At 46.9% G+C, this 12,668-nt stretch overlaps 1 pseudogene; it reads left to right on the forward strand.

Moving 5' to 3' along the window:
• The window catches only part of LOC130389065 (inactive tyrosine-protein kinase PEAK1-like), a 76,936-nt pseudogene that overhangs the window by 26,562 nt on the left and 37,706 nt on the right, over positions 1–12,668 (forward strand).

Genomic DNA, 12,668 nt, shown 5'->3' on the forward strand with positions numbered 1-12,668 from the left:
TGAACAGAGACTGCTGGCTGTCAACAGCCTTGGGTTGCATGCGGGGGGGGGGGGTCCAGAATGTTCTCATCTGGTTCCAGAACCGGACTCAGCCCGTCTCTGCTCTGATCCGGGTTGCTGGGACCGGGACTCAAGTCTCGGGGGACCCAAGTAAGCCAAAGGCCCCCTCGAATGTTTGTTTGCCTCCCACTTTGCCTTCCCATGGAATAAAAACAATGTTCTGATGCGTCAAGAGTTGAGCGTTAATTACACAACGATCATCGCTGCACGCCGATGCAGCGATGAACCACGTAGGCTACCGTTTCAAATCGCACGGCTTCCCATTGGTGCGTCACACTCGGCGCCGCGTGAGAGACTAGACGGCCCCCGGCCGCTTCTGATAAGTGTGGGAATCAATTACTCGACTTTGGAATGGGAGAGTGCACTATAGGGAGCGTATGTGGCCCACATAGGGATGGCTCACTGCTATCGCTCCGCACCAGCCTCCAGAACCCGCTCTCTCCCCCCCACCACCGTCCTCCATAATGCCATTGGACACAGCGAGCACTCTCTAGGACCGACCCCTCCTACCCGTACTCTCCCTACCCCCTAATATGCACCATGACAGCCACAATAGGCAGAGCGCTAAGGCCGACGCCGCTGCGAGCCACCCTCTTTACAGCAGAGTGTCAGACCTCATCAGCCGGGGGAACGATGGGGGTTGTGGGAACCTGACACGGATTCAATGATCCTGTGGATTCTCTGCTCGGGGAACCCTTCTCTTTTACCCCCCCCTACGACCCTCTCCCCCCCCCCCCCCCCCCCGTGTCTCTACTGGTGATTCACGAGGACGCCGGAGGCAGGAGAGTATTGGGGTGTCGGAAGTCGTTGGACTCCACACATGAAAGGTAACGAGTTTGAGCCCCCAAATACTGCAGGCTACCTTCGTTCTATGTACGTCTTCTCATTGAGCGGGATATCAGCATTGCAAATCCCTTGAAAATGTCATTTCAGGGTATTTATTTGAAATAAACTTGACCTGACGGTGCTTGAAGGCTTGGACCCTGGACCTGTATTCTGGCTCCTATCCTCGCCGGGGCTGCCCTCTGTTCCTAGACGACGCTTAGAGAGGGAACTAATTTCCCCCTGGGGAGGAATTAAGACGATCTGAACGATCAACCTGCATTACATTTCTTTTTTAAACGAAAACGTCAATCTGAATTGACATGGAATGGTGATGATTTGTATTATAGCAAGTTGATTTTCATTGTGTCTCGTGAATTCCTGTTCACGAGACAAACGCTGTATCGTCAGTCACTTTGTGTGATTGACCTCGTAAAAGCTGCACACTGATGATACGGATTGAAATATCTGTATCTCATGGGACGCTATCTTTCCCGTCGTTCCATCGATCTTCCGCCGTCATCGAGGATCGTGTTAAAGAGCCTGGTCCAGTCTTGGTCCGGTCAAAACATTAGAATAACCGCCCACAACAGAACTCTGATTCCGGGTCATTAGCGTTTAACCCTGAGTGACGGAGCGTTCTGCGTCACGTGCTCACTCTGCCACACGTTGGGGTCAACGTGGGGTCTTCAGAGTCATGGAACTCCACTGCAGCAGATCTGGTGACGCCAGACTAACCCAGCAACTACAAAGGCTAGATGGACACGTGTTATTTTAATCATGCCCCACGCCCCCCCTCCCCAGCCCCACGCCCCCCAACGCATGCTGCTTGGATCAGCTCTCTTTGTTGTTGGCTGAGGGCAAACGGGTGGCTTAGAACCAGCGGCACCCCTACACTCTGTCTCACACACACACACACACACACACACACACACACACACACACACACACACACACACACACACACACACACACACACACACACACACACACACACACACACACACACACTGACACACACGCACACTCTCTCTCACACACACACACACACCCACACCACAAACGTACTGGGCGAACACACCTCTTCTGGTCCTTCAGTACATTCACATTCTACTCATCCCTATCCTCATCTCTCTGACCTCTGACCCCTCTCACCTCGACATCGTCCGCCCCCTTGCTTTGCCTGCGTCCAGATCTCCCGTTGCAGGCCACTCATTGTTATTCCACAACCTGTGTTTCCCATACCCAATTGCCACAGCGTGAACTTTCCAATTATAATTTTTGAAGCATGTTTTAAGAAATCTTCTTCAGGTTGAAGACGACAACAACAAAAAGACCTTGGGTTGATGCACGACCGTAATTATAGAGAGACACCCGGGTCGTGTTGCGCTCACTAGCCAATTACCAGCCTGGCTCAGTCTTTGTACTATGCCGTTGTGGTCCATGCTGCGGTTCTTCGGACCGTCCAGTGACCCGCTTTGCCAGGAGTCTGCAATGAAGAATGGCGTTTGATGCATGTGTCTTACACAGATGATTGGGTCAGTAACCACCAATCTAAAGGTGCGTTCACACCAAACGCGAAGGGGCGACACGATCCCATACAAAGTGAACGTAGAGACGCGATAGAAGGGTCTGGTGAGATTTGGTAATAATAATAAATGTAAAAAAAATACTGATCGATGGTTTGGCGAGGATGCTCTCAAATTCCAGAACATGTTTTTATTTGAGATGATAGAAAAGATTGCCTGTTTTACCAAGCGTTGCAACCACTGTCGCCCTAAGGTGCAGACGTGTTATCTGCACGTCTTACTTTTTAACCAGAGCTATTAATGGAAGTTGCACCAGCCTTTCTTTTTTCACCTTACTGTGTGCATCACTTTCAGCCATTTCTGCATTTTGCAAACAAAGCAGTATCGACCCTCAAGTTAAACAGCCAAACTTCTTCTTCTCTATGGCAGACAAGGCACAGGGTAGTGCATGGCTGCCTCCCACTGGGCCTCGTTACTGTGAGGGCTAAACCGTTCAGCATGTTACAGTCCGTCCTTACTGAGGAGACGTCAAACCGAGGTCCTGACTCACTGAGGTCATAAAAGATCCCTTATCCACTTATCACAAAGAGTAGGGGTTTCCCTGGTGTCCCGGCTATAACTGCCCAACTAGGCTCATTCAATCCGGTCCCTAATCATCCTCCTGTATAACTGGCCGACTCATTAATTCCATCACTTTCTACCTCAAGCTGGTGTGTGTGGCGTTCTGGCGCATATTGGCTGCCGTGCATCACCCATGTGGCTGCTACACACTGGTGGTGGTGAGTGAGGTCCCCCCCTTCAGTGTAAAGCGTCTTTGAGTGAGTGAAAAGCGCCTTATAAATTCAGTCCTCCTTCATCTTCTTCTACAGTCAGAATCCACACCATAGAGAAAAATCACAACGGTGTACTTTCTTTACCGTTTATACCGTCAACCCCTTCACCAACCATAATCCATTTTTCTAGTTACTATTCAGTCATTTAGCGTGTACTTTTATCGAAAAGGGAATTTCTATTAATTTAGATATGGTTCATAGGAGCAGGTAGGGGTCAAGCATCTTCTGTTATGGACATTAGGGATCCAACCCAGTAGCTTACAGTGAGGGGTGCAACATCATTATCCAGCGCAATGTCCTGCCCCCTTAACTGTCAATCTTGCTGACACCCACGTACCGTATCTCACCAAGGTCGTGGAAGACATCTCTGCGTTTACCTGATTTAGAATCCGGTTTTCCATCAAGACTAAGCACACTGGGGGAAAGAAAAATGTTGTAGACATCAACAAACTCGCACTGCCCTGGGATTAGAAAGGCAGAGGGGTTTAACCAAGGTGATATCCAAATGGCTTTTCGGGAAAAACTAGCTACAGGTCATGTGACAGGTCAAGTGAATGACCTAATAGTGGATTTGCCAAAATTCTTTATGTATACTTTATATTTGTAGATGAAAATTGATATTTGAAACTCGGCAAAAGTACGACTTAGGATGTGCGGTTTGTACAAGATAAAAATATGTCTTGATCAAAAAGTTATCCTGTGTGCCTTTCACAATGAAATGTTGACCTTAAATCCATCCATACCGGACGTGACCTTCCTGTATATTTTTCTGGATTTATTTTATTATGTAATGTCCTTTGCATCATACAGAGGGACCTAATAAGTAATTTCGTAGCTGTCATTGGCAGCAACTCATTGAAAGCTTTGATGTATAATAAATGAGTTGGAGGAGGGCACGCCATACAGTACGACAGTGAGCTGTCGCATACCAGCGGGGCTAAATTTAGACTCAATGCAGGAACAAAGAGTCAAAGTCAAATCCACCATGGAATAAAGTGATTGATTATTGGTTTCCTTTACCTGAAGAGATGATCCTGGTTAAACTATATACTGGAAGATGCTCACACTGTTGCCTAAACGTTAATACATTTCAGTTAGCTTAATGGCAGTTGATCAATGGTTCTGTTGGTCACACGGATTCAGTGCATACATATTTTCTATCGCAAACATTTCCAACTAGAATGTGGCCTTGGAATAGATCTGTGCGGTCATCCTTCCTCTAAGCCAGCTTCACTGGAGAGCTATGTATGTATCACGATGAAGGAAATAAATCCACCAAGTCATTCATGCATCGTCCTCTGAATGTTTGTCATGTCACCTTCTCTCCCCACTCGTCAAGTACACTTTTAGCACCTTCCATCGCCCAAACGCACACACACACACACAGACACACAGACACACACACTCACACACACTATCCCCTACCATCACTTTGCAGCAACGACAGAGTGCATCGACTTGAGCTTATTCCTTCGGGAGAGGCGATGGAGCAAAGCCAGGCCAAACATTCACAGCGGTGTTTGGAACGAAGCGGACGTCATCGGACTGTGTGCCTATTTATTTAGTCTCCGTCATGGTGGGATAAAACGGAGCAGACAGTCGCCTCAGACTTAAAGAGGAGACCGGAGCAGGAACCAGGAGCCCGTCCCACGTGGATCACCAGAGGGCAGGGAGTAACGGGACGCGTGTGTGTGTGTGTGTGTGTGTGTGTGTGTGTGTGTGTGTGTGTGTGTGTGTGTGTGTGTGTGTGTGTGTGTGTGGTGTGTGTGTGTGTGTGTGTGTGTGTGTGTGTGTGTGTGTGTGTGTGTGTGGACTATCATTTTCCCTCTGTGTGAAGTGTGTCTCGGGAAGGGACTTTTAGCGGTGTGTGTGTGTGTTGGCCTCTAATTAGGCTGAATGTGTGGTTGTGAACCGTTGTTAACGAGTCCCCTGTTTACTTTGTTTGAATCCCACAGTTGTGTGTGTGTGTGTGTGTGTGTTAGTCATACGTCTCCCTGTCTCGGGGAGGCCCGTGGTGTGATGTGTGAGGTCATCCAACAAACATGTCTCTAATTCTTTCTCTCCGTCTCTCTCATAGCATCCGATTTTTCCACCAGCCTTTACCCAGATGCCAAATTTACTAGCGTTGTACTCTGCCCTATGATGCAAAATATTTTTTTATAAGAACCGCCCTGCTGACACTCTGTTGCATGCCATGGGGCGAATGTGGAAAGCAGGAGGTTTATCCGCTTAGGGGAGACCATTGTCTGCCCTGTGACTCTGATTTAGCATGCAGGCTCTGGGAGCCATGGAGCCGGCTCACAAAAGGCTTTCTCTAAAATATTCCAAGTGCAGGAAAAAGGAACCTGAAGAGAAATGGGGATGGGATTTTCACTAATGGAAAGACACGTGACTGATCTCTCTCGCTCTCGCTCACTCGCTCTCTCTCTATTCTCTCTCTCTCCCTGTCTCTTGCTCTCTCTAGTCCTCTCTCATTTCCTTGCTCTCATTTCAAAGCAGCTTATTCCCTTGGGAGGGAAGAAAAGCTTGGCCATACATTCATCACAGTGTTTGGAACGGAGTCAACATAATTAAGACTCGATCAGCGTTCCAACCTCTGTGCACGTTCCCTGTAGTTTGCATGAGAAGGCACCCCAGCCATCCTGTATGTGAGCTCCTCTACCGCTCGGGGTAGACAGAAATGATAATCCGGGGGGGCGGGTGTGAGTTTTTACCCAGCCGTATATAAATGGGCTGGTTAGGGAGCAGGTGAACAGAACTCCTTTTGCCTTCAGCCCCTGACTTCCAATTAGTGTTCAATCCGACTGCTGGCTGGAACTTGTGGCGTCAAGGGCATCTTCGTTCTCCAGATATTCTACAGGGGGTAGCTAACATCTAGATTGGGATTCAACCCGAGCTAACATCGATTAGACTTGGGTAGGTGTAGGCGTAGGTGGGGAGAACTTTTGGCTCGGTGTGGTGGGATGCCGAAACGTGACCCGCGGCAAATATTTGCTCATTATTGGAGTGGGGGGTAGAATTAAGGCCCTGGGGATGACTATGGCACGAGATACCTTGTTAAATATTTGAAACCCTAAACGTAACTTGTGTACAAAAGATAATCAGTGTAAGAAGAGTCATTAATACAACCTTGCTACACGAATTTGAATTAATGCTGTCGGTACAAACAACACTGTTTTTAAATGTTTTTTTCTTGTGTTGAGAAAAAAGTTGAGGCCTCTACCGGTGGTAACCATGGTAACAGCATTGCTCGAGGGGACAGGGTTAGAAGGTTTTGTGACTGATCACTACAATGTCTTCCTGAAACTTGTATACTGTCTCGTGAGAGAGGATGACAGTGGAGCGGGTGATTACGTGAATGTTCTCGTGACGAAGTTGTGATCTTGAGCATTGTCTCCTGAAGAACGGCGATGACGTGATCGGATCTGGATTAAGCGATCGTTTGCCAGCTCGAGGGACAAGGGTGACCGAGTCATTCTGTAAGTGTCTAGTGACTAGTGTGGATAAACCAGCCTTCACAACATCGACCTCTCCATCTTCACCCCAGTGAAAGTAGTCGTGGTTTGAACGGCTAACTGCAAAAGGTTTTTTTTTTTCCCTTCCTCATGGCGATTGGTAGAGGATGCTCTTGCAGATTCTGTGTGAAGCCCACAGACCAGTATCCCACTAGCAGAGACCCCCTGCGGGGCCTGTCGTGATGAATAAGGAGGTGTCGGGACACAGCTGTAACCGTGCCGAATCATGCTCCGCGTTGACCATGAATAATTGACGAGTCATCGCTCGTCATAGCGACTGTGCCACCCCCGCGGCTGTGCTGGCGAAGGGTCTTGCTGGGTTTTAACAGTAACAGGCGGCGCTGTGTGGATCACAGAGGGCGAGCCCGGGACGCAAACGGGCGTGACGCACACCGTGTTCTGCCTGATGGGTCCGGGGCCGCACTGTGGAGCCGGGGGTTGCCGTGACCCCCGGGCCCTGCCAACGAACCGTACGACCTTACAAGACAACCATGTGGTCCCCATCAGGTTGATCCATGTGAAGTGTGTCGAGGAGAAGGACTTTCAGCGGTGTGTGTGTGTGTGTGTGTGTGTGTGTGTGTGTGTGTGGTGTGTGTGTGTGTTAGCCTCTCATTAGGCTGCATGTGTTGTTGTGAACAGGCGGGCTTGCATGTTAACGAGACCCCTGTTTACTTGGGTTGATCCCACTGCCTGTGTGTGTGGTGTGGTGTTAGGGCTGGGCGATTAATCGAATTTTGATCGCGATTTCGATTTTAGCGTCAAATGATCACATAATTAAAATAATCGATTTTTTCGAATGTTTTATCGAAAGGGCAGAACAGCTGGATACACATCTGTACATCATTTTAGATTGGAACGTTCTTTGTGACCATTTTGTGTATTTTTTTAAGGCAAAATTTCAAAGTTATCAGTTGTAAAAAAAATATCAGAGAGACATGCTGAATAAATACAACATGATTACAAACTCAAAAAGAATCGTTGGAATAATCGTGATTTCAATATTGACCAAAATAATCGTGATTATGATTTTTCCCATAATCGAACAGCCCAGTGTGTGTGTGTTAGACATACGGTTATACGGCTCCCTGTGTTCTTCACATTTATATATATTTTACTACTACTACTCCTATTGTGAATACGGATATATTTTCGGTATATTTTTTGCAGATCAGTTTTCTTATTCTTATTACTGTGCTGTACTTCATCTTTTGACACCCTCATTTCCTGTCAGGGATGCAGCTTATCTTGTGTTATGATCTCCGATGGTGTATCCAATAACCGAATCTTCATCATTATCATACCTGGAAGGTATGATATACACCCAGTGTTTCCGTATCGATGCGGATGTTGAAACACGGGCACAATCACTTTGGCATAGAGTTTCAAACAGCCATAGTGCCACTGTTCCATATTGGTAGTGGGGGGGCACTGTTGTCATGGAGACAAGAGAATGGTAGAACACAATGCAAGAACGCTGAACTTGATAGTGTGTGTGTGCTTGCGTGTGCTTGTGCATGTGCTTGTGTGTGTGCGCGCGCGCGCGTGTGTGTGTGTGTGTGTGTGGTGTGTGTGTGTGTGTGTGTTTCTGCACACAAGCACGCACACACTAAGATTCAGATATGATCTTCCAGTAAAGGTTCCCATTTCTGTTGGGACCTTTTTGGTGGATTCCACCGTCATCCCTATAATAAAAAAGTAATTCAGTGCAACATTCAATACGTTGTGAAGAATACTGCCGTGCTTTAGAAAAAAGCTGTCAGAAGAAACCTGTCAAAGTCGGGGGTCCTCAAAATGTGAAGGGAGAAAGTGGTTTTCCATTCCAATTCCAGTAAATGTTTTATCATTGAGATGGGTAGCGCCAGTCGATCTGGAAGTTACACCAAAGTTGTAAATCCCAAAATTCAGAGCTGGCTGAATACTGAGGGAGGCTTAAACAATAGTCTCTGGTTTCAACCAAGGCCAAAACCCATGGGCCTTGTTCACCTAGCAGCCTTCATGGTACTAAACGCTTGCATGGCTTTAAGAGGCTGGAATTGTCTGACCACTTTGCATTCCGATCCGTCTGGGATGATTATGAAGAACAAGAACCTCTATCTATCTCCTCCTAACTCGGATTCCACCTCCGTTCTCAAGTGGGACTCCCACCTGCAGCCTAAGAGAATGTGATTGGCTCTGATGTTCTGCTTCTCTTGGAGCTTATCTACATTTTGATAGGCTATTAGCCGTTCAATGCAATTCAATGTTCAAGGGTATAGCTTATTTCTTATCTTTATTTGTCTGAGTGCTTCTTCGATTCTCCCATTTATTTCAAGTGATTGGACTCCCTATGGACGAGATTGTCTATCGATAAGGTTTGGATGTGGATGGATATGTCTTTATCTAGAGGGTTGTCAGATCGACTCTTTATGGTATCACGAGTCGGTTCTTCTAATGGGGATAAATATCAGGCCAGATGGGTCTGCACAATTTACTCAAAGAAAGTAACGTACAACGAAATGTACCCAGCCCTACCCTGATGCTTCTGATATCTTCACATCACCTCTCAATCAAGACAAAATTGGATAGTAATCCAAACATTAACAAAAGAGGGTCACAAAAAGAGACAAAACTAATTGAAAATTCAAATAATGAAATAAAATAATACTTTATAAAATAATAATTTTCAGTGATACATATTTTGAAAAACAATTCTGACCCCGAAATTGAAAAAAAGATTTTTTTTCAGAGCATTCAGTTTCATTCATTAGTGAAATTGTATCTTACATTACTTATATTACATTTATTTAGCTCACGTATTTGTTCAAAGCAACAATAGATGCCTTCAACCATGAAGATAAACCCCAAAAGTGCAAGAATTAGAGGGCATAAAATCAATAAAGTAAACTTCAGCCTCGGATATTCCTGAAGACAAAGCCACAGTGCAGTCTGTATCATGGTCCAATCAAACAGGAAGTAAACAGACCAGCCGACCACCGCCAACCACCCCTTTGATGCTCCCGAGACAAACTCCTGGGGCCCACTCTCAAACATAACCACCACACAGCAACAAAGTAAACAGCATAGATGTTGTGTTGTTTCAAACCCCACCAGTTATTGTCTGGTGTTAAAATGAAAATGGCACTGAGGCACTCCAATAAAGGCGGGGTTGGCGCGGAGTGTGTGCAGGTTCAAGTTGCCGGACTGTTATTATGCTGGGAGAGCACAAACCTTGTGTGGCTGCCTGCACGCAACTGCACCTTTCCGTCCAGACGGTGTAAATGGCACCGTGCATCACTGGGACTTCCATTAGAGACAGGAGGTGACTGCTCACACCGGCCTTTTTGGAGCCAGCTGCTTCTGCTGCGGTTGTTGTTGTTATTTTGATGAAATGGATGTTATTCTGCCGTGTTTTTGGGTTCACCTAGGGGGCCTGTGTGTGTCTGAAACTATGAGTGATGTGGTTGAGTATAGGGGAACTCTGATAATGTCAGGCACAGAGTCAGACTAAAACGATGATTGTCCACTGATTGACTTCACACATTTTAAAGGGACAGTGAACCAAAAATCGTTATTGTTGGTTTTTAAACATGGTATATGATCTTCCACATAGTAATCTATGCCATTTCATGCCATCTCATTGTTACTAACGAGGAACGAGGTGTAAAATCAAATGTCTTTGCCCATCACTTTAAAGTGCATCCTATATGCTACCTGGGTGAAGTGGTCATAGTTTCCCAATATTCTAGAAGGTTCCCCCCTCCCGACTCACCAATATGGACGCCAGGTCTACACTACCCGTCTCTTTCCTTTGCGGTCACCTATGTTGTGTGTCAGTCAGTGCGACTGGAATAGGGAACTACTCTTAGGATGTTTGACCAACCCAACCCTGGTGGCTCAGTGAATGATTGATGGATTTATCACATTGAGTCATTTGGTGTGTGCGTGCGTGCGTGCGTGCGTGTGTGTGTGCGTGCGTGCCGGCATGTGTGCGTGCGTGCCAAATGGAGCGAGACTCAAAAGGCCTGCTAAGCCTAGCAGTATTAGTATCAGGCTAATCCACCGTTGTCCACCCCACAGCCACGCGATGGGGGACACTGCTAACAACAGATGCACAGCAGTCACCTTTGGAATCAATAACAACCAACCGTAATAAAGAGACTGCATTACATCTGGCCTCTCTGGTACCCAACACCAGATGAGCTGCGCCCACGGTTCACGGATTTGATCCTTCTGTGCTCATCTTTTTCGACGGATCTTGTTGACGGAGCTTATTGGCTCATTACCCCCCGTCCCTCCCCCCTCCCCTCTCCCCTCCCCCCGCCCGAGGCCTCATGAGATGACTATTGCTATTTTATCCCAGGCATCCGCCTTTAATGAATATTAATGTAGGGCTGCTTTTTAAGATATGATCCCCAAACCCAAGGAAGCTATGTGCTATTTTTGATTAGGCGCGTGCGTGTGTGCGTGTGTCTGTGTGGCTAACAATGGGCTAGTTACGAAGACCTGGCGGTAAAGAGAAGACCACTACTCGTGGGTAAACCAGGGGATGCCTTGATAATTATAAGCCAAGGCAAGGTCATGCATAATATGATCTCGATCTCATTGATTTCATCAGACACCCTCCAAGTGGGGTGACGATGAATGCACTCTTCAGAACAAACTCAGTACTAACACGATATTGTCAAACCCGCGTCGGTCGGAGGTGATGTTTGTACCATCACACCGGGGCCCCGGTGTCTCTGTTCCAGGACAGCAGCGTCTCTGTCCCGGGCGACAGGAACGCTTGCAACACAACGCCTTGGCCCAACGTGCCATCAGATCTGATCTGTGCACCGGAGCGCATCGCGGGGAACAATGACACTCTTTGAGCAAGTGCAGCGTCGCCTTCGGCAAAATAACTTAACACCCTCTTCTGTTTCTTTTGCTTCTTGTTCTGATCCCCCCCCACCCCGCACACCCCACCTCCCTCTCTCTCCCTCCTGTGAATCTCTGTGTTTGTTATGATTCACTCTCTGTAGGTCAGAGACGAAGGCACACCGCAGGAGCTAGAGCAGCAACTGGTGTCTCTGCTGGGCGCTCCTTCCGTCTGTACCTCCTGATTCATCGCACCGTGAGTCCAGCCCTACTCTTTCTTAGCGTGTGTGCGTGTGCGTGTGTGTGTTAACCAATCATAGTCAGTTAACAACACAACTGCAATTACTTGCGTGTCTAGGGTGCTTTTTTCAAAGCTGATGTTATGTAGAGCGTGTCCACATGATGAGAAACCAAATCAAACCGGGTTATTAATTATAATTTGTTTTTTCAGTTCAAGGCATACACTTTTGGAACACACACACCTACACCACACAAACACACCTACACCTACACACACACACACACACACACACACACACACACACACACACACACACACACACACACACACACACACACACACACACACACACACACACACACAGCACACTGAGCAGAATGTTCACGGATCTATCTTTAACAGTCTTTCATTTTCTCCTCTTACGCAATCTGACAGCTTCGCAATTAACCCAAAGTTGGCAGTAGACTTCTATACTGTGTGTGTGTGTGTGTGTGTGTGTGTGTGTGTGTGTGTGTGTGTGTGTGTGTGTGTGTGTGTGTGTGTGTGTGTGTGTGTGTGTGTGTGTGTGTGTGTGTGTGTGTGTGTGTGTTCAGCCAAAGAAAAGATGGAAACCTAAGCTCTGAAATCATATTAGTTGATCATACTAAGTGTGCCATGCCTTGCTAGACACTTGACGGATGGGTGGATGGATAGATAATCCATCATTGTTCCATCCAAATTTGCTTCATAGTTATCGCACTGGTCTGCTGACAAGACCCGTCCAGCTGTAACGTTATTTTTCCTTCTATTTCTAATCACATAGTTTGAATTTTTCTGTGGTCTATGATGTAATCAT

The sequence above is a fragment of the Gadus chalcogrammus genome, chromosome 9 (assembly GCF_026213295.1).
Source record: "Gadus chalcogrammus isolate NIFS_2021 chromosome 9, NIFS_Gcha_1.0, whole genome shotgun sequence".
Lineage (NCBI taxonomy): Eukaryota > Metazoa > Chordata > Actinopteri > Gadiformes > Gadidae > Gadus > Gadus chalcogrammus.